This window comes from Balaenoptera acutorostrata, unplaced genomic scaffold (genome assembly GCF_949987535.1).
Source record: "Balaenoptera acutorostrata unplaced genomic scaffold, mBalAcu1.1 scaffold_1019, whole genome shotgun sequence".
NCBI lineage: Eukaryota > Metazoa > Chordata > Mammalia > Artiodactyla > Balaenopteridae > Balaenoptera > Balaenoptera acutorostrata.
The window spans coordinates 14323-39649 of record NW_026646779.1 but is presented as its reverse complement, the minus strand read 5'-3'; the positions used below and the strand labels follow the sequence as shown (position 1 = coordinate 39649).

General features: G+C 36.9%; 1 pseudogene; it reads left to right on the top strand.

Annotated features, from left to right (window-relative positions):
• Positions 1-1371: 1371 nt before the first annotated feature.
• Positions 1372-24961, top strand: LOC102999788 (calcium-activated chloride channel regulator 4-like; annotated as a pseudogene).
• Positions 24962-25327: the final 366 nt, after the last annotated feature.

The following is a 25327-nucleotide window of genomic DNA, read 5'->3' as shown; positions in this document are numbered from 1 at the left end:
CAAGGATACACTGTATAGCACAGGGAATTATACCCATTATCTTGTAATAACCTATAATGGAATAGAATCTGCAAAAATACTGAATTACTATGTTGTACACGTGAAACTAACACAATATTGTAAATCAACTACGCTTCAATTAAGAAAAATTTTTTTTCACTTAGGTCTCTAAGCCAAATCACCCAATTTGGTATTATTTACATTTAAAAATCTTACATAATATTCCAATATTTATACTCTTGGTAAATAATTTAATAATAAAACCACTTCTGGGCTTCCCTGGTGGCGCAGTGGTTGAGAATCTGCCTGCCAATGCAGGGGACACGGGTTCGAGCCCTGGTCTGGGAAGATCCCACATGCCGCGGAGCAACTAGGCCCATGAGCCACAATTACTGAGCCTGCTTGTCTGGAGCCTGTGCTCTGCAACAAGAGAGGCCACGATAATGAGAGGCCCACGCACCGCGATGAAGAGTGGCCCCCACTTGCCGCAACTAGAGAAAGCCCTTGCACAGAAATGAAGACCCAACACAGCCATAAATAAATAAATAAATTAATTAATTAATTAAAACCACTTCTAAAATTGAGAAACACCACCATCATTTCTGTTTCTATCAACTTTATTACAAATTTTATTAATTTGCACATAACTTGCTACAGAAAGTAATAAGCATTTGTCTACACTTAAAAAATTAACAAGTTGGGCTTCCCTGGTGGCGCAGTGGTTGAGAATCTGCCTGCTAATGCAGGGGACACGGGTTCGAGCCCTGGCCTGGGAAGATCCCACATGCCGCAGAGCGGCTGGGCCCGTGAGCCACAACTGCTGAGCCTGCGCGTCTGGAGCCTGTGCTCCGCAACGAGAGAGGCCCGCGCATCGCGATGAAGAGTGGCCCCCGCTTGCCACAACTGGAGAAAGCCCTCGCACAGAAACGAAGACCCAACACAGCCAAAATCAATCAATCAATCAATCAATCAAACATACGTATCTGATTCAAGATCCTCATTAAAAAAAAAAAAAAAAAAAAAATTAACAAGTATAAAGTATAGAAAATGTATCCCAAGAAGAAAATGTGCAAAGTATTTTATAAAAAGATCTGATTTCTAGTAGGCTTCTTGATCACTTTTACAATAACATACAATAAAACAACTGTGTACCCAGAAGCCAAGTACATTCCCACTTTCCAAACACTGACCTTTATACAGTTAATATCCCATAATCAGCCAACACTGATAAAATATATACATATATACTCCTAAAAAGAGAGAGAGAGACAGAGAGAAACAAAGAGAGAAAGAGAGGGAACTGGAGAGGGTGAGAAAGAAAAGCCTCTTTAACAAACCAAAGTTGGGATCAGGACCAACTCAAGAGGAACAATGGGGTTTTTCAGAAGTTTTGTCTTCCTCTTAGTCCTATAGTTGCTGCAGGGGTCCAATACTCCCCTTGTTCGGCTGAATAACAATGGCTATGAGGGCACTGTCATTGCTATAGACCCTGCTGTGCCAGAACATTAAACACTAACTGAACAGATAAAGGTAAGGAAGAAATAGAATTTCTCTTGTTTGAATTGTAGAGAAGAAAAAAGTTAGTAGTTAATAATTGCAATGGAAACTTCTTAGTACTCCAGGAAGTTTAAAAGCAGCATGGTACAGGGAAGACAATGCTGGAATGGGCAGTGGGAATTGAAGGTTCTATACAGCATTCTACCCTGTCTCACCATAAGACCAAAGACAAGGCATGGGGCCTCCCTGATCCTCCGTTTTTCCATCTGTAAATTAGCAATTGGACGCGTCTGTTCCTTAAACAATTATTTATTGAATGCTTGCTTATGGCATGCCAGGAGAGAGAGCAGTGAATTTTTTTAAAGCTCCTGATCTTCTGCAGTATATATCCTTTTCAGATGATATAGATAATAAAAACATGTCAACGTAGAGCAGGCCAACGGTAGTAAGTTGCTATGCAGTGAAATAAATCAGCAAAGGGGGATAGGCAGTGTTGGTGGGACTGGGGTAGGGAGAGAATGTGGGTTACTGTTTCATGCAGGGTAGTCAGGGAAGTTCTCACTGTTGATGTGACATCTGAGCAGAGGCCTGAGATGAGTGAGGGAAGAGCCCACTGAAAACCTGGGGAGGGGACAGTAGGTACAGCAGCATGGAGGTGACAGCATGCTTGATGTGAGCAAGGAAACAGCTGTGAATGAGTAGGAGGAAGGCTGGGGAGAGCTGAAGTTGGAGAGGGAGCAGGGCCCAGACCATTGGAAAGATTTGGGCTTTTACTTTGAGTGAGATGAAACCCATAGAAGGATCTGAGCAGAGGCGAGGTGTGCTCTCTTCTGCTTATTCTGAGATCATTCTGATGGCAGTGTTGAGGAAACTCTGTACAGGGCTTCCACTTGTCCTTCATCCTGTATAAGCTCTGTTGCAGCACAGAGGTATAGAGGGACACTGGGTAGGAAGCTGCTGCAGATGAGAACTGATGGTGACTAGGAACAGGGATATTGTGGTAGAGATCATTACTGTGGTGTGATTCTGGACATATTCTCAGAGTATCATAGAGAAATGTGCTGATAGTTTAGATGTGTGGGGTAGAGGAGGGGTGGAGGGAAAGTAGGAATCACAGAAAACTTTAGGGGTTTTGGCCTGAACACTTGGAAAAATATAATTATCATCAACTGAGAAGTAACCTCCAGCCTATTTTGGGAGCTCTCTAAAGTCCCTTTCCTACCAACAGCCAGTCCTCTGCACTCTGGCTTCTGGCTGATCCCTGCCCTGAGCCCAATCAGTTTAATGGTCTCTTCAATACATCAAGAGCACACTAGAGCAACTTCCAGAGAAAAGGAAAGGATCCCTTGGAAATCCTGAAGAATAGATCTACTGTGGTCTTAGGTCAGGAAGAAGTGAGGAGGATCTACTTCGACATAAAAAATACCGTAGACTGTGGTGCTGCCAGCAACATGAAGAGGTTGACGTCGTCATACAGCACCCAGTATTCCTCAATTATTCAGTGCATTTGATCATGCAGAATAGATTACCAATGAACGTTTCATCTAGCTGTTTCCTCCACTAGATAATAAGGAGGAACAATTTCTCTCATTAATCATAACATTTTTGGGTTTGGGATACTAAACAATATAAGGTGATATTATTTTCAGCTTGATGGCAGAGCAAGAAGCTCTGCCTATGATCAAAAAGCTCTGCCTCTCCTATGAATTTTTCCACTACTCCACTCGCTGTGCTCCCAACCCAGCTGCCTCTGCTGGGAGGTGGGAATATAGTGAAAATCTCTTCTATGGGCCATCGCCATAAACTGTTTTCCTCAGCTTGCATCAGCTAAGGCTGTTCCCTACTAGGAATTATAATAGTAATGATATCAATGAGTTTTATGACTGCCTATATGTACTTTATAACTCATTTCATGTTTGTGGCAACCTTAAAGATAGGTTGTAATAGTATATTAAAGAGATAATGAGGGCTTCCCTGGTGGTGCAGTGGTTGAGAATCCGCCTGCCAGTGCAGGGGACACAGGTTCGAGCCCTAGTCTGGGAAGATCCCACATGCCGCGGAGCAACTGGGCCCGTGAGCCACAACTACTGAGCCTGCGCGTCTGGAGCCTGTGCTCCGCAACGAGAAGCCGCGGTAGTGAGAGGCCCGCGCACCGCGATGAAGAGTGGCCCCCGCCCGCCTCAACTAGAGAAAGCCCTCGCACAGAAACGAAGACACAACACAGCCAAAAACAAAAATAAATAAATAAAATTAAATTAAAAAAAAAAAAGAGATAATGAGACTGAGATTCAAAGCAGTCATATAAACCAGCCAAGGTTTAAGCCAGAGTATTAAGCTAGTATTGCAACCAAGTCTAGATGCTTCCAAAATCCATGCCATTTATCATATTAAGCAATTCCTTGTAATGCCAAACATAAGTATTTGACTTTTGATGTAGGATTATAGAAGACTGAAAGCTGTTAAATGTGCAGAATTAAGCAACAATTTTGGACTGACAGGTAACAGATTTCAAATTCTGAATCAGAAACCCTACTCACCAGTCAGTTGCTTTTTTGTATTAATGACTGAAAGTGAGAATTGCTTGTGATGAATGCCTGTTCATTTAGTCTACTCTCCCTTGGCCATCCTCACTTCTCTTTTTTTCCTATAATAATAGGACATGGTGACTACAGCTTCTACTTATCTGCATGAAGCCACAGAAAAAAGGTTTTTTTTTCAAAAATGTATCAATATTAATTCCAGAGAACTGGAAGAACAAAAGTCAATACAAGAGGCCAAAACATGAAAGCTACAAACATGTAAGAGTCAAAAATCTTCTCTTAAAAATATTTTCTCTACTGCTTCTCAATTTTGACCTAAATTACTCATTTCAGGGTTTTTTAGACAAATATTATCATTTCTATTCCTATGTTTTAGAAATCTTTTTAAATGTTCTCAGGTTGATGTTTTAGTCACACCACCTACCCTCCCAGGTAGAGATGAGATATATACCAAGCAGTTCACTGCCTGTGAAGAAAAAGGAGAATACATTCATTTCACCCCTGACTTTGTACTTGGAAAAAAACAAAATGAATTTGGACCATCAGGTAGGAATTTTGGTTAAAACAAATATTTTGCCATGATTCCAACATGCAGCTTTATATCCATGTTCAGTGCACAAGCCTTGGAGCCAGAGTCCCTAGGGTCAAATCCTGACTCCCCTACAGCTATGGGTGACCTTGGGCAAGCGACTCAGCCTCTCTGTGCTTATTTCCTAAAAAAATGGTGAATAGAGGAGCTCCTATCTTACAGAAATGTTGGGAATATTAAACTAGATCATCCTTGTAATTGTACTCAGTATGGTCTCTACAGAAATTTGAACATGGGATGGCCACAGTAAATGTTTTGCTTTAGAAACACTTTTTTAGGTTTTAATTTTTCAGTTCTCCACTACTGGATATTAATCAATCACATGCCACCTCCATGGAAGGCAGATGCGTGGCAAGCTGAAAAGGGCCAAGATGACAGTTCCTGGCCAATAGAAAATGCTCACAGGCTGTTAGTTGCTGATACTATTATTCAACACATTCTTTGAACCAGATGAACTTGTCCATAAGTGATCATTTTTACCTATAAACATGGCAATTTCATCTAGTTCAATCTAAGAAGTTAAGATTATTGTTTCAAATGAATTAAAGCACATTATTTTTCAGGTAAAAATGAAAATCATTGTCAAAGGAGGGCCCAACCCACGTCACTACTCAATGAAAGCCTTCCTGAATCTGTACAGCCCAGAACCACTTCTTCCTCTTCCACTGCCCCTTCAGTGAACATTCATTAAGTCTCTTATCTCTGTCAAACAATCAGCTAGTCATGGTCCTCAACATTGCCTGGACCCAATCTTGAAAGCTTCATCATCCTGTCCCATCCCAATCTTATCTCTCCCCCATACTTTGGTCTGACCATGTTTGTTGTACTTGGCACCTCTAATCCTTTGTGCCCTTCTAGATATACTTTCTTTTCTACCTGGCATGTCCAATGAAGTCAGTCATGTCAGCTACAAGTATAAATAGCTCAACTCCCTTAGCACTCTTATCCTTATGTTTTACTCAACTTGCCGGTTGAACTGAATTTCTAGCCAGTTTCTTTTGGCCCCTATTAATATATTTCCAAGATTGTGAAACAAAATTATAAAACTAATTGGTATCTTTTAAAAAATATGCTTTCAAAGCTCATTGAAGCCCTCAAAGCTACTCAGTAATGTTTAAACTTACCTCTCTCAGCTCCCTTCTTATTCTGCATAGAAGATGTTCTAAAGCTTCTACCACTTTTCTCAAGATCTCTAGCTACTCTTTTCAATCCCAACAAATGACAGAGGAACCTTTATTGGGAAAACAGAGCCCCTACTTCTCTCTGCTTCCAAACTCATGTCTACCTTCATTCCCCCCATCTCCACTTGTTAGAAGATATTATTTTCTCCAATCCTTAAAGCCAATTATTCTCTAGTCGTTAAAGGCAATGTCCCCATTGAGGACTGAGCTCTTGTTCTTTTCTCAGTCCCCCCACTTCAGCTGTTTCCCATTTTTGATTCCTCTCTTCCTCCCAGTCAGATGTTTTTCCCATAATGAGATATGTGTTCATAAGAAAAAAATCACACATTCTGCCAAACTATACCCTAAAACAACAGGTTTCTGGAAAAATAAGATTAGAAAAAGATTCCTCAAAACCTATTCAATTTATAATAATAACAATTACAAAAATAACAATAGTACCTAGAGAGATGATTTGGGCCACGCAGGCAACCTCTAAGTTTTGCTGCCACAACAGATATCAACATACACTCATATAAAGTTGAAATGCTTTTTAAAAAGTAAAAATGGCTGGTGGAAACTTAGAAAATGTAGATGGGAATGGAAGGAATTCTATGCCAAAGGCACTGCTTTTAAAACGGGCTTGGGAAGTAGGGCAACCTATTACCAGCTGAGAATGAAACAAGTCTGAGAGTAGAGCTCTATAACAAGAGAGCTGCAAGTGCAGGAAGCTTTACATTTTCTTATAATCCATTAAATTCCTATTACAGTAGTTGATATGAGGACTTTTTCTTCCATACCAAAGGTTATAATTCTACTCCCAATATTCTGGTAACCGTTGCCTAGGAAACTTAAACCAGTATCTCTAAAATTGAATGTGTATAGGAACAATGGAGGGATCTTGTTAATATACAGATTTTGATTCTGTAGGTCTGGAGTGAGCCTGAGATACTTCACATCTAACAAGCTTCCAGGGGATCTTGGTGTGGTCCACAAGGACTACATTTTGAGTAACAAAGACTAAAAGACAAAATATAGAATCTGCATAATACTTATATTTTCCTCCTATTTTCAGATCTCACATGAGCTAATCTGTTTTACATAAACATATCTTGTAACAGAACAGACTCTATTTCCTATCTCTCTGCATCTTCATTTCCTCAAAAGTTTTTACTCATTATTGCTAAAGCAAAAACTCCCCCTTATATTTCTCCTTATTGCTTCTTCCTGCAACTCAATCTGTTGATTTATCTATATCCTTCCATTCACCCTGAATTCTTTGGAAAAAAAGTTTTAATTATATCCCTTTGTCTCTAAGCAGCTCCAAGTCAAGGACAATATATTACTCATCTTTATATTTTCAGGTACATAGTACAGTGCTAAATATATATAATTAATAATAGAAATAATTGTTATATAATGAATGCTACCTATATGCTAAGCACTTTTAATGAGTCAATTCATTTCAACATCACCACAATTTTTTATGTTTTATAGCAGTGTTTCTCAATCTTGTTTTCATTATTGCCCACTGGAGGAGCCTTTTTAGACTTTTTTTTCCAAATGCCTCCCGTGACATTTTAATACCTCGCATGTACTGTATAGCTACATATGTTGCCAGGTATTGAGCTTAAGAGATACACACACCATTGTAATTCCTAAGATTTATTAACCCCAGGTACCAATTTTTGCCACTTTGGAGACAATTTCGTCCCCAATGAGAATGCATTTTACAGATATGAAATTGAGGCATAGAGAGGTTAAGAAACTTGTCCAAGGATATACAGATGAGAAGAGGCAATAAATGTTGAATGAATAAGATAATAATTGAAAAATTGGGTGGATGTATGGAAGGATGAATGATACAAAGAAAAATATTACATTTCCTGAACTGAAGGAGGCTCGCAGTCTAATTATGTTGTTTATGTCAGTCTCCCCTACTATATAGCTACAGGTACCCAAAGCCCAGTGTATTTGGGCCATAGAAAATGCTCTAGAAATGTTTTGTTGATTTAACATGTTGTGGAATAAAAAATACACTTTATAGTATACTGTAATGTCATGTAATATAAAGAAATTATAAACAATGGCAGTCATTAAAATCCAAATAATTGTAATAGGGAAAAAAGGCCTTTAAAAATATTTGAGATAAATTTGGTCACTTGAATTATGATCATGTATTTGAAATATTTTCCCACAGGTAGAGTGTGCGTCCATGAGTGGGCCCATCTCCTCTGGGGAGTGTTTGATGAGTACAATGATGATGGGCCTTTCTACAGCGCTAAGTCAAAGAAAATTGAAGCAACAAGGCATGACTATTTAAATTGTCTTAAATTACTTCAGGCTGTAACTTCTTGTTTTCCTTAGTTGATTTCTTTCAAAAGCCATTTATTCACTTTTGTGCCAATGCAGGTAACAGATGCTATATCACAAAACAGTGCTTTTCTGTTTTGTTCGAAAAATGTATCTTAAAGTAGCTGGTTGTCCATGTAAAATATACATAACTTCAAGAACATTTGGTAGCCAAGTTGACATATTTTTCACCTCTCTACCACAGCTGCCAGAATTCATTTGCACTGAAGTTTGTGCTCTGTGTAAAGGTTTGTATTACATGCTAGGAGATCAAAATTACTTACATTACAAAAAAATGGGGGAAACTGGGTAAGAAGAAGTGGCAAAGGCTGGCTGAGTAGGAAATCAACCAGTTTCAAAGAACCAAACAGGAATTTCTTGGGATTTAAGGTTCACTTTGAAATACCAATCTAATATCACAGTTAATAGGCAATCCTCTGGGTTCTGAGATGAAGATAGCAGAATAGTTTGAGGATTGGTTTAAAATTAGGTGCCATCAATGTTAGAAGCCCTACTGGGGCTGAGGGCTAGTCACAAATGTACAAGCTGAAAGATACATGATTTCAAGGAAGGCCCCCATCGCATCAGTTTCAGGACACCTATTTTAAAGAATATTACATTGATTACCTTTGTTTACATCATTTCCCCCCTAAATGCCTAGTCTCTGCTACAGAATATTCATCATGGTTCTTAATATAGATAGCACCATGTGTTCCCTGAGCTTGGGGGCAAGAGAAATATAGACATGTTTAGGAAACTCCCTAAATGATTGAATGAAATCTAGTTATCATTTCCTGAATTTGAACTGGAAACACATTTTAAAAACTGGATATATTTGCATCCCAGCATATGTATTGTAATCACTGCCACCTGTGGCCAATTTCATACAATAAAGCATACGTCTACAATGCTCCCACCATTTTTTACTCTACGATCTGCTGACCTTAGCAACACCTCACTCTTTGTTTCCAGCCACAAATTCTTTTGAATAGCAATGTTCCTCAATAATCACAACACTTGTGGTTGTGACACACCCATTCTCTAGAGGGGTAACTTCTCTAAGGACAAATCTATCTTTAAGCTAAGGTGATATTGAGAGTAAATGGGTTTACAAGTTCTCTCCTCCAGACGCCTACAGTCCATTTACTGTCTCAAAGTCACCAGGAGAAATGTTTGAAAAAGGACTACCTCCAGCCATTTGAGTCTACGCAAGACAGCAGCAGCTTTAATATAAGCAGAAAACTCAGTCATTGTACATATCTGTAGGTCCCATTGAAAACTTCTTGAAAAATAGATAACTGCTCTGGTAGAGACCCTTAAACTTTGCTGTCAGAATATTATGTGTATAGTACACAAATCAGAATAAAAACCTTTATATAAGGATCATTGTGGATAGAAACACTTAAGATTTTCAAAAACTGTTAATGGTTAGGTTGCTTCAAAGACTAACTGTCATATTTTCAGGTGTTCTACAGATATTACTGGTATAAATAGAGTTTATAAGCGTAAAGAAAACAGCTGTGTAACTAATAGATGCAAAACTGATTCTAAGACAAAACTGTATGAAAAAGATTGTCAGTTCTTCCCTGATAAATATCAAACTGAAAAGACATTCATAATGTTTATGCAAGGTATTGATTCTATAAGTATACCAATCATTACTTTAGATTGTATATTTACAATCAAAGGACCTGTCATCATGTTTATAAAATATCTGTGCAAGTGACCTGAGGGACTAGATATATTAATATAGAGTTCTTTGAACATTGGCTGCTACATAGTAAAGCATTTAACTAGTGTTATTTATTATTATTACTATTATTATTACTATCATTGTTATTGAAAATCTACATTGCTATGATATTGACTCCTCAATGAATCATATTTCATTCAACAAACAAAAAATTTGCAGAACAGATCTTAATTTTTGTCAGGTATGTACTTATATCTTTAAATGCATTGTATATAAAACTTTTTTTTATCATATTAAACTTTTAGATCATTGAATTCTGTAATGAAAAAAACCATAACTGAGAAGCTCCAAGCCTACAAAATAAAATGTGCAATTTCAGAAGCACGTGGGAGGTGATCAGCAATTCTGAGGATTTTAAAGACACTGTGCCTATGGTGGCACCACCCCCTCCGCCCGTCTTCTCATTGCTGAGGATCAGGGAAAGAACTGTGTGCTTGGTTCTTGATAAGTCTGAAAACATGAAGGTAAGTTTCATGGGGAAATTTGGGCAAGTGTTGGGAGGAGATACCACAGATCAGAGCGGTGATGAGGCTAGAAGAAAAGTGTGTAAAGGGGATTGGCTTCAATGGCCTAGGAAGAGAGATGAGAGCCCTGATGGGTTACCGAAGAGCCAATTCCAACCAATCCATTGGTGGAAAAGTGGTGGGGAGAGGTAAAGAGGAATGGGCAGAGGTAGGGATTTGACCTCTCAGGATTCAGCTGCACGTCTGGTAAGTCTCACCCTTTAGGAAGTCTAGTCCCCAGTGGATGGGGAGATTTCACTCACTAATCAGAGTCCATCCACTACAGTCTGGATTGATTCTTCCAGCTCTGGGGAGTGGTTTCATTTTGAGACAACTGGTACAGAGGCCTTAAAGAATAATTACAGTCTCTAAGTTTTGATTTCAACCCAAACCCCACCTTACCCTTCAGCTCTTATTTGTGCAGTTTATAGCCCAAAATCAGCTCTAGTTAAAAGTGTGTGCTCTTGGGGCTTCCCTGGTGGCGCAGTGGTTGAGAGTCTGCCTGCCAATGCAGGGGACACGGGTTCGAGCCCTGGTCTGGGAAGATTCCACATGCCGCGGAGCCACTGGGCCCGTGAGCCACAATTGCTGAGCCAGCGCGTCTGGAGCCTGTGCTCTGCAGCGAGAGGCCGCGATGGTGAGAGGCCCACGCACCGCGATGAGGAGTGGTCCCCACTTGCCGCAGCTGGAGAAAGCCCTCGCACAGAAACAAAGACCCAACACAGTCATAAACAAATAAATAAATAAATAAAAGAACGTGAATTTCTTAAAAAAAAAAAGTGTGTGCTCTTTTCCATACTATCATATGTCTCATAATACATATAACTATATTTTTCAGTTTTAACAACTCAACAAATTTATGATTGCTTTATTTAAAAACACTAATTATTGTTCATCGAAAGTTCTTACGAACACACATTGTATGTTATCTGTTATCATTTGCCAGTCAAAAACCACTTGGTTGTTTTTCTTATCCTTTTTTATTCAGGGTTCTAATCGCCTAAATCGAATGAACCAAGCAGCCAAACATTTCCTGCTGCAGACCGTTGAAAATGGATCCTGGGTGGGGATAGTTGACTTTGATAGTACTTCTCACATTAAAAGAAAGCTAATCCAAATAATAAGCAACAAAGAAAGAAGAAAGCTCTTGGAGAGCTTACCTACAGAAGCTTCAGGAGGAACATCCATCTGCTCTGGAACTGAATCTGCATTTCAGGTGAAAATTGTTCAGCAAAAACAATTGTTCAGCAAAAAAAAAAGTTTGGCTTTCTTAATTTTTAAGGATATTTCTATGTTAATTTCTACTATACATATTACTGCCTAATTATAACATAATTAATTCTAAGAAGCACAGTCTTAAGCATATAGAAAGAAGCTCAATTAATTTTCTTAATGAATCAGTTAATATGAATAAATTGATGGATGAATAAGTGTCTATAAAGTCCCACTTTTGCGATTTTGTCTTGTTATCATGCAAAATTCAGTGCTCAATAAATGTTTCTTAAATAAATGAATATGCTAATGCAGCAACAGTCACCAATTTTTAGAGCAATAAACAAGTTTATGGTATGATTCCATTTTGGGCCAATCCTCATTTTAGTTTCTGTGACATTCTGTTAGGGCAATCTGATGTTAATCTGTTAAAGCAGATGTAGCAGGCACTGTTACTTACATTTAGGGTAAAGAATACTGGTCAGAACATGAGTTTTGAGATCACAGTACTGGCTCTATTACTTATTAGTCATGTGATCTAGGCAAAATTTTCAGTCTCTTTGGACTCTCAATGCCTTATCTATAAAATATAGGAAAATAAGAATGCCTATCTCATAGGGTTATTGTAAGACAAGTGAAATGATACATGTTCATACTTAGAACAATATTATATTATATAGCAAATATATAATTCATAATAACTATCATTATGAATCTTATTTTTATCCCAATGGTCATCTTGAGCTCACGATTAATATCAATTGTGTCATTTTCCTGCTTAGAAATCCTGTTCCCTCACAGTCTGTAAAATTAAGTCTGAATCCCTCAGTCTGACGTTATTTAAAAGCTTCTCATCCTCTGATAAACTTGCCCTCACCTCTCTTGCCAGCCTTTTTTCTCAGTTCTCCCTTCCCAATGCGCTATGCTCCAACCAATTTACTGCACACATTGTTCTCCAAGCCTCCATACCTTTGCCCATGTAATTCCTCTGCCTAAAGTGCTTCCTTCTTTCCTATCTTTGCATGTTAAAATTCTACCAATTCTTCAAAATCCTTGCTCCTTAATGTAACTTTTCCTGCTACTCCCAGCTCTATTTAATCTCCTTCTTTTATGAATTGTGTGGCATTTTAGTGTAGATTTCTAACATGAAGTCCTGGGTTCAAACCCCAATTGTCACTTACTGGTTTTGCAATCTTAAACACAATTCTTTATCTTCCTAGTCCTCAATTACTTCATCAGTAAAGGGGATAATGAAAGTTAGCACATAGGATTGTTCATGTTTTTATTTATTCAGCATATGTTTTTGTCTGCCTGTTATGTGCCAGGCCAAGTGTACAAGACCTTGGGATATAATAAATTCTCTGTTCCGGTGGACCATGCTATTTCAGTGGGGAACAGATAATGAATAAATAAGAAAAAATTTCTAAAGAAATGCAATTACAGATTGTGGAGAAAGTGTTGTGAAGGAACCAAACAAGATAATGTGATAAAGAGGTACTGGGAAAAAGAGTGGAACTACCTACTTTAGGTAGAGAAGCCTCTCTGATGGTCATATTTGAGCTAAGACTAGAAGGATGAGAAAGAGCCAGTTGCCAAAGAAGAAAGGAAAGTGCAAAAGTCTCATGGGAAGGGGTAGAAAAGAAGTGAATTATTCTAATAAATGAGAGAATTCAGTGATTCTGAAGTTTGGTAAATGAGGGAATATGAAATGTCATTTTCAAGCTAGACAAGGGCTACCTCTTTCAAAATTTCAAAACCTATGATAGGAGTTTTGGATTTTATTTTAAGTACAACAGAAAACTACTGAAGGGTTTTAAGCATCAGAGAGATGTGATCAATTTATGCTTTAGGAAGATGACTCTAGTTGCGCTGGTTTATGAAGATGATGACTCTGGAAGATTACAGGGAGCAAGAGTCATAGCAGGGAAACAGGTTGGGAGCTTGAACTTAGGTTAAATGACAATGTATAAAACATTTAATACACAGCAAAGGTACAGTAAATGGTAGTGGTGTAATAGTTTGTTATTACTCCTGAACTGTAGAATATTCTGGCATATATATTAGTTGTGACTTTGTTGCTCATCTCTATACCTTGCCAGTCACTGACCCAAAACTCAATGAATATTTTTAATTGAATTCAATTCTTTCCATGAATGCAGAAACCATGTAGTTCCTGCTGAATCCCCAGCACAGCAACAGATACATTGTGAGTGCTCAGTGAATAGACTAATACAAGAAAGGGAGAGGTGAAGCAGAGAGAACTCCACCTTTAGATCTTCATTTTGCACTCAAATGTATAGGGGAAGTGTGATGAAAATGCTGTATAAATGCTGTAAATGTATAAATAATTTCCTACATTTTGCAATATATACAAGAGGCATTCCTAGTCTCAAAATGTGCCAAAAAAAAAAAAAACATAATAAAGGTGGTTACTTCGTTCCCTGACACTAGGTCTATAATGAATTTCTACATTCATTTCTACAAAAAGCCCTCTTTTGCAATTTTATATATACCTCTACTCTTTCATTCTATGCCCATAAAAACCCCTGCTAATCCATCATGGCATTTTTCTTCCTCTTGGTTTGAACTCAGTTTCTTAAAATAGTGTGCCAAGAAGTCACTACTAATTAAAATTGTCAGAGAAGTCAAAATACAGTTGCTATATTGGGTTAAGTTCTCTATATTTTATGTATCAGATATATGATATTAAAAAATCTGAATTTTCACACTGTTTAGTTTAGGAGTTTGATGTAGGAAAGGGGTTCAAACCACATAAAGAACTCAATAAATATAATTAGTGTGTTCTTTGACCCCCGTCTATGTGCAACAACTCTGTGCTAATTACTTTGGGAGGTAAAACAAAAATTATTTAACAAATACCTAACCTCAAGATGCTTAGAAGTTTCCATATCTTTTATTTAAGAGCTACTGAGGGTTTTCTAATTTGAAATTTGTGAATTACTTACATTTTTTTTCTAAAAGGTTATGCATTGACTTTTTATATTGTGGTTGATATTTAATCCATTTAGCTATATATGCAACTGAATTTATGTACCAAAGAATTTTTCAGAGGATAGTTTAGTCAAAGAAAGCAGATAGGTATTCAATGCCACCTACCCAGATTCTATTTTTGATGTCTGGTTGATCTGAGTTCCCTAGGCTGAACTGTCATTGTCATTTAAATGGGAAGATTGTCCACAACTCTCTTGCCACATTTGAGCAAACATTCCCTGTGGCAGGTGGACAGAAAATTAAAAGTCGTGTAATTCCCCGAGAGGTTGATTATAGACTCTATTATTTTAAAGCAGAGCTTTTCTCATCTATTCTGCAGTTTTGTTTATTTCCTCTAAATTTTTTTCCAGTTCCCCATGAGTTCATTTGATTTAGGGGTACCTGATAATTAATAGTCTGAATTATATTTGTAGGTAATTAGAGAAATATATCCCCAAATAGATGGATCTGAAATAATACTGGTGGCTGCTGGAGAGGACAAAAATGTAAGAAATTGCACGGACAAAGTGAAACAAAGTGAGGCCATCATTCATTTTATTGCTCTGGGACCACATGCTGATCAAGCAGTCATAGAGATGAGCAATGTAACAGGTAAAATATGACATACATTCTAGTCCTTTGATAACAATGCATAAATGTAAAGGCTGACAATTCGACAACTTCTCTTAAGCTCCTACTGTGCAGGTGCTGTGCTAGGAGTCTGGGACCAGAGTTAAACCAGACCTGATCTCAAGGTGCTCACAGTCATGCTGGCTGGAGAGACAAATAAAACTAGTAATCAGATAACATAATGAGATAACACTCCTCCATAACAGGGGACATACATAGGAGTCAAGCACTATGTGAGCAGAGGGAGCCATTAATTCTCCCAGGGTTGAATAGAGTCAGGGAAAGAAGGCATGAGAGATGAGGTGACTTTTGAGCTTGGCCTTGAACAAGATGTTGGAGAGAAGTTTACTGGAGGAAAAAGGGATGAGAGAAGAAGATCAATTCATGAGTAAAAAAAAAATCATGTTGGGATGACAATGCAAGGCACGTTGAAAGACAGTGGGAAATCCATGAGACTGGGGTAGGAGGGGGACAAGATTAACAGAAGCTGAGGCTGTATAGATCTAAATAGAAATGAAATTTCTAGGTAAACATTTACTTTGGTAGCTGTTATCTTAGATATAGATGAAAATGGACTGCATGTTTTCAATGGCTTTTTTTTTTTAATCTGGAAAAGTATTTCTTCCACCTCAATTTTTTTCCCACATCTTTATTAGAGTTTAATTGCTTTACAATGGTGTGTTAGTTTCTGCTGTATAACAAAGTGAATCAGCTATAAGTATACATATATCCCCATATTCCCTCCCTCTTGCATCTCCCTTCCACCCTCCCTATCCCACCCCTCTAGGTGGTCCCAAATCACCTAGCTGATCTCCCTGTGCTATGCAGCTGCTTCTCACTAGTTATCTATTTTACATTTGTTAGTGTGTATATGTGAATGCTACTTCTTCTTTTTTTTTGATTTTATGTACAAATTTTATCTCCTGGAGTCTAAATATCTTTTTTTTTAAACATCTTTATTGGAGTTTAATTGTGGAAACTTTTGGCTGAAATGCATCAAATAATCATAGAATACTAGAAAGATGTTATAATTCCATGTATTAAAATTCACAGACTTCCCAGCCCTTGAGGGGAATTATTCACTTTTTCAAAAGATACAGTTCTATCAATGTTGGCCTCCAGATTTTCCAACCAGTGTGGGTCAGAATCAGAAAATTAGAAAGGTTAAAGAGCTGCTATATTGAGATATCCTGACAAGAGCTGACAATGAGGAGATGGAAAAATGGTAAGCAATGGAGACAAGACCACAAAATGACTACTTTGGGGGTTACTTGAGACAAAATAAATTACGATGGCCATAAAAGCACTTTAAAAATTATGGGAGTTTGTACAACCAAGTATTTAAAAAGCAAATATATATTTGGTAACATGAAAAGCCAATTTGAAAATAAATAGCATTTGCAAATGCTACTTCTTAAATGTAGTAGAGGATACATATTTTAAACTGTCAGAATGATTTAGTAATAACATTATGAGTATCAATTACTGTATTAAATTGGCATTAAATTGGCTTTTAAAAATAGGTTTTATAACTTTTTTCTTAGATTTACCTTCTGGAATAGTTTGAATCAAGATAAAGCTTGTTTCACATATTGTTTTTGATTTTTTTAAACATTTTTATTTTATATTGGAGTAGAGTTGATTTACAATGTTGTGTCAGTTTTAGGTGTACAGCAAAATGATTCAATTATACATACATGTATAATTCTCTTTTTCAGATTCTTTTCCCATATACGTTATTACAGAATACTGAGTTTCCTGTGCTATACAGTAGGTCGTTGTTTATCATCTGTTTTGTATATTGTAGTGTGTATATGTTAATCCCAACCTGCTAATTTATCCCTCCCCCACCTTTTCCCTTTGGTAACCATAAGTTTGTTTTCCAAAACTGTGTTGAATAAAAGTGGCAAGAGTGGACATTCTTGTCTTGTTTCTGATCTTGAGGAAATGCTTTCAGTTTTTCACCACTGAGAGTGATGTTTGCGGTGGGTTTGTCCTATATGGCCTTTATTATGTTAAGGTAGGTTCCCTCTGTGTCCACTTTCTGGAGAGTTTTTATCATAAATGTGTGCTGAATTTTGTCAAAACCTTTTTCTGCATCTATTGAGATGATCATATGGTTTTTATTCTTCAGTTTATTGATGTGGTGTATCACACTGATTGATTTGCATATATTGAAAAATCTTTGCATCCCTGGGATAAATCCCACTTGATCATGGTGTATGATCCTTTTAATGTATTGTTGGATTTGGTTTGCTAGTATTTTGTTGAGGATTTTTGTGTCTATGTTCATCAGTAATATTGGCCTGTAATTTTCTTTTTTGTGGTGTCTTTGTCTCAGTATGGTATTAGGGTGATGGTGGCCTCATACAATGAGTTTGGGAGTTTTCCTTCCTCTGAAACTTTCTGGAACAGTTTGAGAAGGATAGGAGTTAGCTCTTCTCTAAATGTTTAATAGAATTCACCTGTAAAGCCGTCAGGTCCTGGACTTTTGTTTGTTGGTAGTTTTTTAATCACAGTTTCAATTTCAGTGCTTGTGATTGGTCTTTTCATATTTTCTATTTCTTCCTGGTTCAGTCTTGGGAGATTGTACCTTTCTAAGAATTTGTCCATTTCTTCCAGCTGTCCATTTTACTGGCATACAGTTGCCTCTAGTAGGCTCCTATGATCCTTTGTATTTCTGTGGTGTTAGCTGTAACTTCTTTTTCATTTCTAGTTTCATTGATTTGAGTCCTCTCCCTTTTTTTCTTCATGAGTCTGGCTAAATGTTTATCAATTTTGTTTATCTTTTCAAAGAACAAGCTTTTAGTTTCATTGATCTTTGCTATTGTTTTCTTTGTCTCTATTTCTTTTCTGATATTTATGATCTCTTTCCTTCTACTAACTTTAGGTTTTGTTTTTTCTTCTTTCTCTAGTTGCTTTAGGTGTAAGGTTAATTAAAGTTGTTTATTTGAGATTTTCCTTGTTTCCTGAGGTAAGATTGTATTGCTATAAACTTCCCTCTTAGAACTGCTTTTGCTGCATCCCATGGGTTTTGGATCATTGTACTTTCATTTTCATTTGTCTCTAGGTATTTTTTGATTTCCTCTTGATTCCTTCAGTGATCCATTGGTTGTTTAGTAGCATACTGTTTACCCTCCACATGTTTGTGTTTTTTCAGTTTTTTTTCTTGTAGTTTATTTCTAATCTCATAGTGTTGTGGTCAGAAAAGATGCTTGATATGATTTCAATTTTCTTAAATTTACTGAGGCTTTCTTTGTGGCCCAGCACATGGTAAATTCTGAATAATGTTCCATGTGCATTTGAGAAGAATGTGTAATCTGCCACTTTTGGATGGAATGCTCTATAAATACCAATTTAGTCCATCTGATCTAATGTGTCATTTAAGACCTGTGTTTCCTTATTGATTTTCTGTCTCAATGATCGTCCATGGATGAAAGTGGGGTATTAAAGTCCCCCACTATTATTGTGTTACTGTTGACGTCTCGCTTTATGGCTGGTAGTATTTGCCTTATATATTGAGGTGCTCCTATGTTGGGTGCATATATATTTACAATTGTTATATCTTCTTCTTGGATTGATCCCTTGATCATTATGTAGTGTCCTTCTTTGTCTCTTATAACAGTCTTTATTTTAAAGTCTATTCTGTCTGATATGAGTATTGCTACTCCAGCTTTCTTTTGATTTCCATTTGCATGGAATACCTTCTTCCATCCCCTCTTACAGTAATTTTTAAATTAAAATCAAGACTTTAATATGAAATTATTCACCCAATTACATGATGAAATTAGAGTGTATGTGTGTGAATACAATAGTAAATGACTTAAAAGTAGAAAACAAATTATACCCAAAAAAGTATGTCCAAAATTATGCTTTAATAATGTAAATAGATATTATTTACCATTTAATAAACCAATGCATAAAGTTAACCCACTACATTTTTTTCTAAATATATATTACCTTTAATTTTTATGGATGGGTAATTCAGGGATTATCTTATGTATTTTACCATGGATGTAAATCAGATTTTCACATAATGAAAGTAGTAGCACTAAATTATAATATGAAATCAAGACCAGAACAAGACTCTGAAGCTCTTCGTGTCTCATTTCCTCATTTGGAAAATGAAACCATATGATATTTCTGAGCTAAAACTCCTGGGACTCACTATGAAGTTTTCAGCTTTTGAAATGATCAAAAAGACAGTAAGAAAATTGTGAATTTCTAGCCTTTCTAGTTATGTGAATCAAGTACGTAAATATAAATTGAAAGGAGGACTGTGAACAAATAGCACTGGCATATGTAACAATTGTTTCTTTTTCTTTAGATTAGAAATAACATCAAAACTTAATAATGTTAAATTTCCCCTACCAAAGTTAGACTTTGTCCAATAATATAGCACCCATTATTCTAGGAATTCCTTTAAAAATATCATACTTCCATGCCCCCCCTGCCCCACCACTTGACACCTGTGAAATAGATTCAAAGTCAAACAAATGCACCGCAGAACTTGGCTTGTGGGAAGAAGGAATATATTTTGGAAAATAATTGAACAGGAGAAAGAGAGTGAATAATCATTGCGTATCTATGGATCTAGTTCTTCTCTTGCCTCTTCAACCATTTTTTTCATTGGCTTTCTATTTTATCCACCCTTCTGAATTTAACTCCTTTTCTCAACTTCTGTGTCTCAAAAGCACTATCACTACTTAGATTCAAAAACTTTGAGAAAATTTCGTTTCTTCTCCATTCATGTCCCATTATAATGTCAATGCAGCCTGTTTCTTTCAAAATATATTTTACAAAAACCTGTTTCTCTCTATATCCATTCTCACTGTCTATATCATGTCACTTTATGCCAAGACTCCTATATCCCGTCTTCTAGTTCATCAAATCACTGCCTATATTAAAACTTGCCAATGATCACCTAAGTAAACCTATTTTCCTCTACTCTCCAATATGAGAAGTGCAGAAGTTGTAGGATATGGGGGTAAATAATATATGCAGATTGGTCTGGAGATCTGGTTTGGAGATACCCTGCAAACTGTTGTACAGATTGGTCTGGAGATCTAGTGTGGCAGAAAATACAGTAAAAACTGAAGGAGAATAGAGGTCATTTCTGAGGTTGTCAACCTGGTTGACTAAAGAATGATGATACCACAGACTGAAACTGAGAAGCGAGGAGGGAGAACTGATTTCAAACATGTTATTTGTGTTGTGTTTGAGTCTTGGTAACTTTGACTAGCTGGTGGGACATTTAAGTGGAATTCTCAAAAGGCAGTTAAAAGTGTAAGAGCAGAATAAGGGAAATCAGCCAGAAAGGAAATATTTGCATAAAGGTGATGCTCAAAGTTTTGAGCATGGAGTTCTCAAAGGGAGTGGAGGAGCCGGTTGAAAATTCTGCTCCCCTCATTTGTATTATCTGTAGTAAGTTCTTAAATAATGAAAATTTAAAATTAAACAAATTTTGCAAAATTAATTTAGATTCATGAATATAATGGGTAGGACTTTGTAAAATATGTTGGCCAACTAGATGCCTGTTACAATAACCAAACATAAGTTGATGGGAACTTGGATTTGGGTGGTGGTGGCCACTGGAATACAGAGGAAAGGCTGCGTCCCACTATTTACTCAGTTATGTTCTCCTAGTACTCTTATACAGCCAAAGCTCTATTTCTTTATTAGATCTTCCTGGTAGGAGTCTAAAAAAGCTATTCACATTCAGATTTAACTTGATAATAATACTTTTTCCACTCAAAGACTTTACAGAAGACTGAGATTTTTGTCAAAGCAATGATGTTTGAAGGGTAGAATTCACTCTCTTCCTTCGGAACTGAAGTGAAGGTGGGTTTAGGACTGAGTTGAGCTACAAGTGATACTTCCCATTTTTCCTGAAATGACATCCTCCCAGGAAACACCTACTTGGTCACTGGATAAAGTTGACTCTTCCTAAGAACTATCCACAAAGATTTTGAAAAACTTCTTCTTCAGAGTCCTTCTCAGAGAATGGTCCTATCTTTCATTTATTTTCTTCTCAGGACTGCAATTTACATAAAGAATAGATTGCCATTTCTGTATTCTTCTTGAACATATTTACTCTATCATATGGGGCTATTTACTCTATCATATGTGAAAAATTACTTCAATATTTCACATTGGAAAGATCAGTGAAAGATTTTCTCAGTTATTTGCTAGTCCTCATTTTTATCTTGAGGCCCTCCTCATTATGTCTCTACTCAAATACTCTAGGCACCAATAAGTATTTTCTTTTGAGTCACCATTAAGATAAGCAAATACACTCACACAAGTGCATGCATACACACACATTCACAAACACACATGCCCTACAGCTAATTCTTCTTTGAGGTTGTAACACCCTTTAATGCTAAAATCTGGAGTGTTTGCTAAGACAACTAAGAAAAAAATAATAAAGCCATATCTCCAATTGTAAAACCCATTCTCCTGCTCTAATGTTTTTATTATAGCCTGTCCTGTCCTTAGGCCCTATATTTCCACATTTTCTGACTGACAACTGTCACATCCCAGTCAGCTTTCAGAGAGATTGCAAGACTATGGTAGTATGCCATATTTAAGCTTGTTCTCAGGCCAGAAATTAAGAACTATGCAAAAAAGAAAAAAGAATAAAATTACTCTCTTCCCCAGTTATTGATTTTTAAAATATATTTAAACAGCTTGAAAGTAAGTGATTAACACTCAACAGTAATGGCTGGATGAATGCTACTGTAATAATTGATAGCACTGTGGGAAAGAACACACTCTTTCTTGTCACATGGGACAAACAGCCTCCCGTTATTTCTCTCTGGGATCCCAATGGAACATCAATGGAAAGTTTTACAGTGGACAAAGATTCCAAAACGGCCTATTTCAGTATTCCAGGAACTGCAAGGTAAGCAATCAGCTTTTAGACTTCTTCTCTTTAAAATTTTTTCAAAAGCTTAAAATTGTTTAATATCATACATATAATCTTAATTGAGTGCCAATAATTGTATCATCTTCAAAGTTATGATAAAATAGAATGTGCTTTCTACTCCTGTGTAATCCTAAGAATTAGATGGGAGGGAAAAAGAAGAAAGAATTTATATATGAGGAGGAAGGAAAAAAAGGATAAAATACAGGTTGAGCAAGAAGCACTTTGAAGACTAATTGTGGGGAGTCTTTTCAACATGGTGTATAAGTCATTAGAGCCTCCTTCCTAATTAAGCCCAACCAGGATTATACAATCTGTGCACTCTGAGACCAAAGGATAAAGGCCAAAAAGAAGGGAATCTTTCAAGATTTATATTTCCCACCAGAGACTACACCAGGTAGAGACATTATGCATGACATTTGGCTAGGTCCCCTGTCTGAATTGCCACAGCACTCATCTGTGGGATGTTGTACAAATTTGCAAAAACCTGTTTATTCTACACTACATTTATAAGAATTATACTTTAGAAATAGATAATGGACACACAGAAAATAGCTTGGTATCTGATATTTCCATTGAATTTTTAGGTGGGTGTTTGGACTTACACTCTTCAAGCAAAAGCAAACCCAAAAACATTAACTATAACACTAAATTCTCAGGCAGCAAATTCTTCTGTGCCTCCAATCACGGTGAATGCTAAAATGAATAAAGACACAAACAGCTTCCCCAGCCCAATGACTGTTTATGCAGAAATTCTACAACGGTATATACCCATTCTTGGAGCCAATGTGACTGCTTTCATTGAATCAAATAATGGGAATACAAAAGTTATGGAACTTCTGGATAACGGTGCAGGTAATTCATAGGCTTTTATGAATAAGCCTCTATTTTTATAACTCAGGGTATGTTATGGGTCCCTATGGCAGTGTGGGGCAGAGAGACAGGCACCAGAAGAATGGATGCAGATTATGGATAAACAGCAGGACAAGCAGGACATTCTATCCAGGTAAAACCTACGAAGTGATTTGCAAGTGTCTTGCACATGGTAAGCACTCCATAAAGGTTGTTATTATTGTTTGTCATCTAGACAACCAATGTCTGTCATCATATAGAAAGGCCTCATTCAAGAGATTGAGGCGGCATAAAGAACTCTAAATAAGCGTTTCTTAGGGGCACATGATTAAGAAAACCTGGCTAGGAAGGGTGAAGCATAAGTAGTCAGATGAAGTTAAGTGGTAGAACTCAGGCTCTTATCAAAGAAGGGATGACAGGCAGGAGTAATTTCCAACCGCTGGAACAAAGTGCACATATACTCCTGGGGAACTAAGGCCCAAGAACAGGTAGTCCTGCCAGAAGAGAGGAGGGATCAGCACAGGGGCATCAGATTTCAGATCTGTCTCACAAGAAACAAGATATAGTGTTGGCCATGCTCTGTCTCCTTGGTCTGTGTGGATGAGTGGTGCTCAAAGACATTTTCCCAGACTGGATTATTCTGGGAACTGAACTTTCTTTTGAGGGGTCATTGAGCAAGGAAAAACCCAATATGGTAGACAACTGTATTATCACAGATTTCTATTAATATCTTTTGCAATGTAATTAATTCAATCATTTTATAACACTATCCTCAATTAGAGTTGGTCCTGAGAAAAATTTAGAAGGTGAAATTGGTCTTTGGTACAGCTTCAAATTCCCTACACTCACACCTCAGTGCCTTCATCAGATATAACTATGTTTTCCACAGCTATCCCCTGCCTCTTCTTCCTCTTTTCCCAATCCCTTCCATGCTACATTAAAACTTACCTGCATTTTGTTATCACTGCTCAAGGTTTTAATGCTGATTACTTAGTTAATTTGTAATGCTTTCACCTAAGAAAGTAGTGGTACTAAAATGATTTAGAGAAGTGGTTCTCAAACTTTAGTATGTATAGGCATCACGTGAAGGGGTTTGTTATAACACAAGTTGCTGGGACCCCTTCCTACTCCTAGAATGTGCCCCAGAAATGTGCATTTCTAACAAGTTCCAGAGAGATGCAGATGCTGCTGGTCCAAGGACCTCAGTTTAATAACATCTATCTTACAGAGTTAAAACTCCCTGAGTAATGTGTTAGAAATTTAGTGAATAACTCCAATGCTCGTGATAACAGGTATACAGATGATACAGTATTCCTGAGCTCCCTAAAATGTTTATTCTAATGGTAGATGAAATTTCCCATTGTCAGACCAGAGAGTTAATGAATCAGCAGAACAATAGCTGTAAGAATGAGTCTAGATAGGTATTTTGTAGTTGACTAGGATGAGAACTCCTAAGCAAAGACATTTTCTTTAGTGGGGCCCTTTTGATTTGAATGGAGAGATAAAAGAAAGCAATACTAAAAGTAAGTGTTTAGATAAAGTAAGCAAAAGTATGCTGTTTGGCTGAGAAATCAATAAGAAGGGTACCATAATAATCTGAATACAAGGTGACAAGGGCCACAAAATTGAGGTATTTATTTTACATATATATTTATCTGTGTGTGTAATATATTTTTTTATAATACCTCAAAGATATCAATTCAATAAGATACTGTGTTCTGGCAGAGCATAAAGGAAATATCCTCTAAGGGGTCAGTTTGAAGATGAGAGCCCAACCTAGGGTATATGCTTATAAAGGCCATATCCTTGAGTTAGAAAATGCATGAATTTCTCTTTTTCTTTGCAATAATAACTTATTCCTTCATTTCTATAACAAGGTGCTGATTCTTTCAAGAACGATGGAGTCTACTCCAGATATTTTACAACTTATAAAGAAAATGACAAATATAGCTTATAAGTACAGGTTCATGGAGAAACAAACACTGTTATGAGAAGCTTAAGGTGTCCACCAAATAGGGCCACATATATACCTGGCTGGGTAGTTGATGGTGAGTAACTCATGATATCTGAAATCCAGTGCTGCTTGAATAATTGTCAGTTGATACAATTAAGACTTCAAACATATTATAACTCAAAATATAGCTTTTCATATTTCTGAATTGAAGTTCTCAGTCACACTGGGGTTTGCCTCCAAAGTAACCTAAGCTTTAGTACAGTGTCTAGTATCTAGTAAGCATTCCATAAATGTCAGTTGTTATTTTATTAGTTTCAAGCACCTTTCCTATATTAATAACAATAAGCCTAATTTCCACTCAAGCTGAAT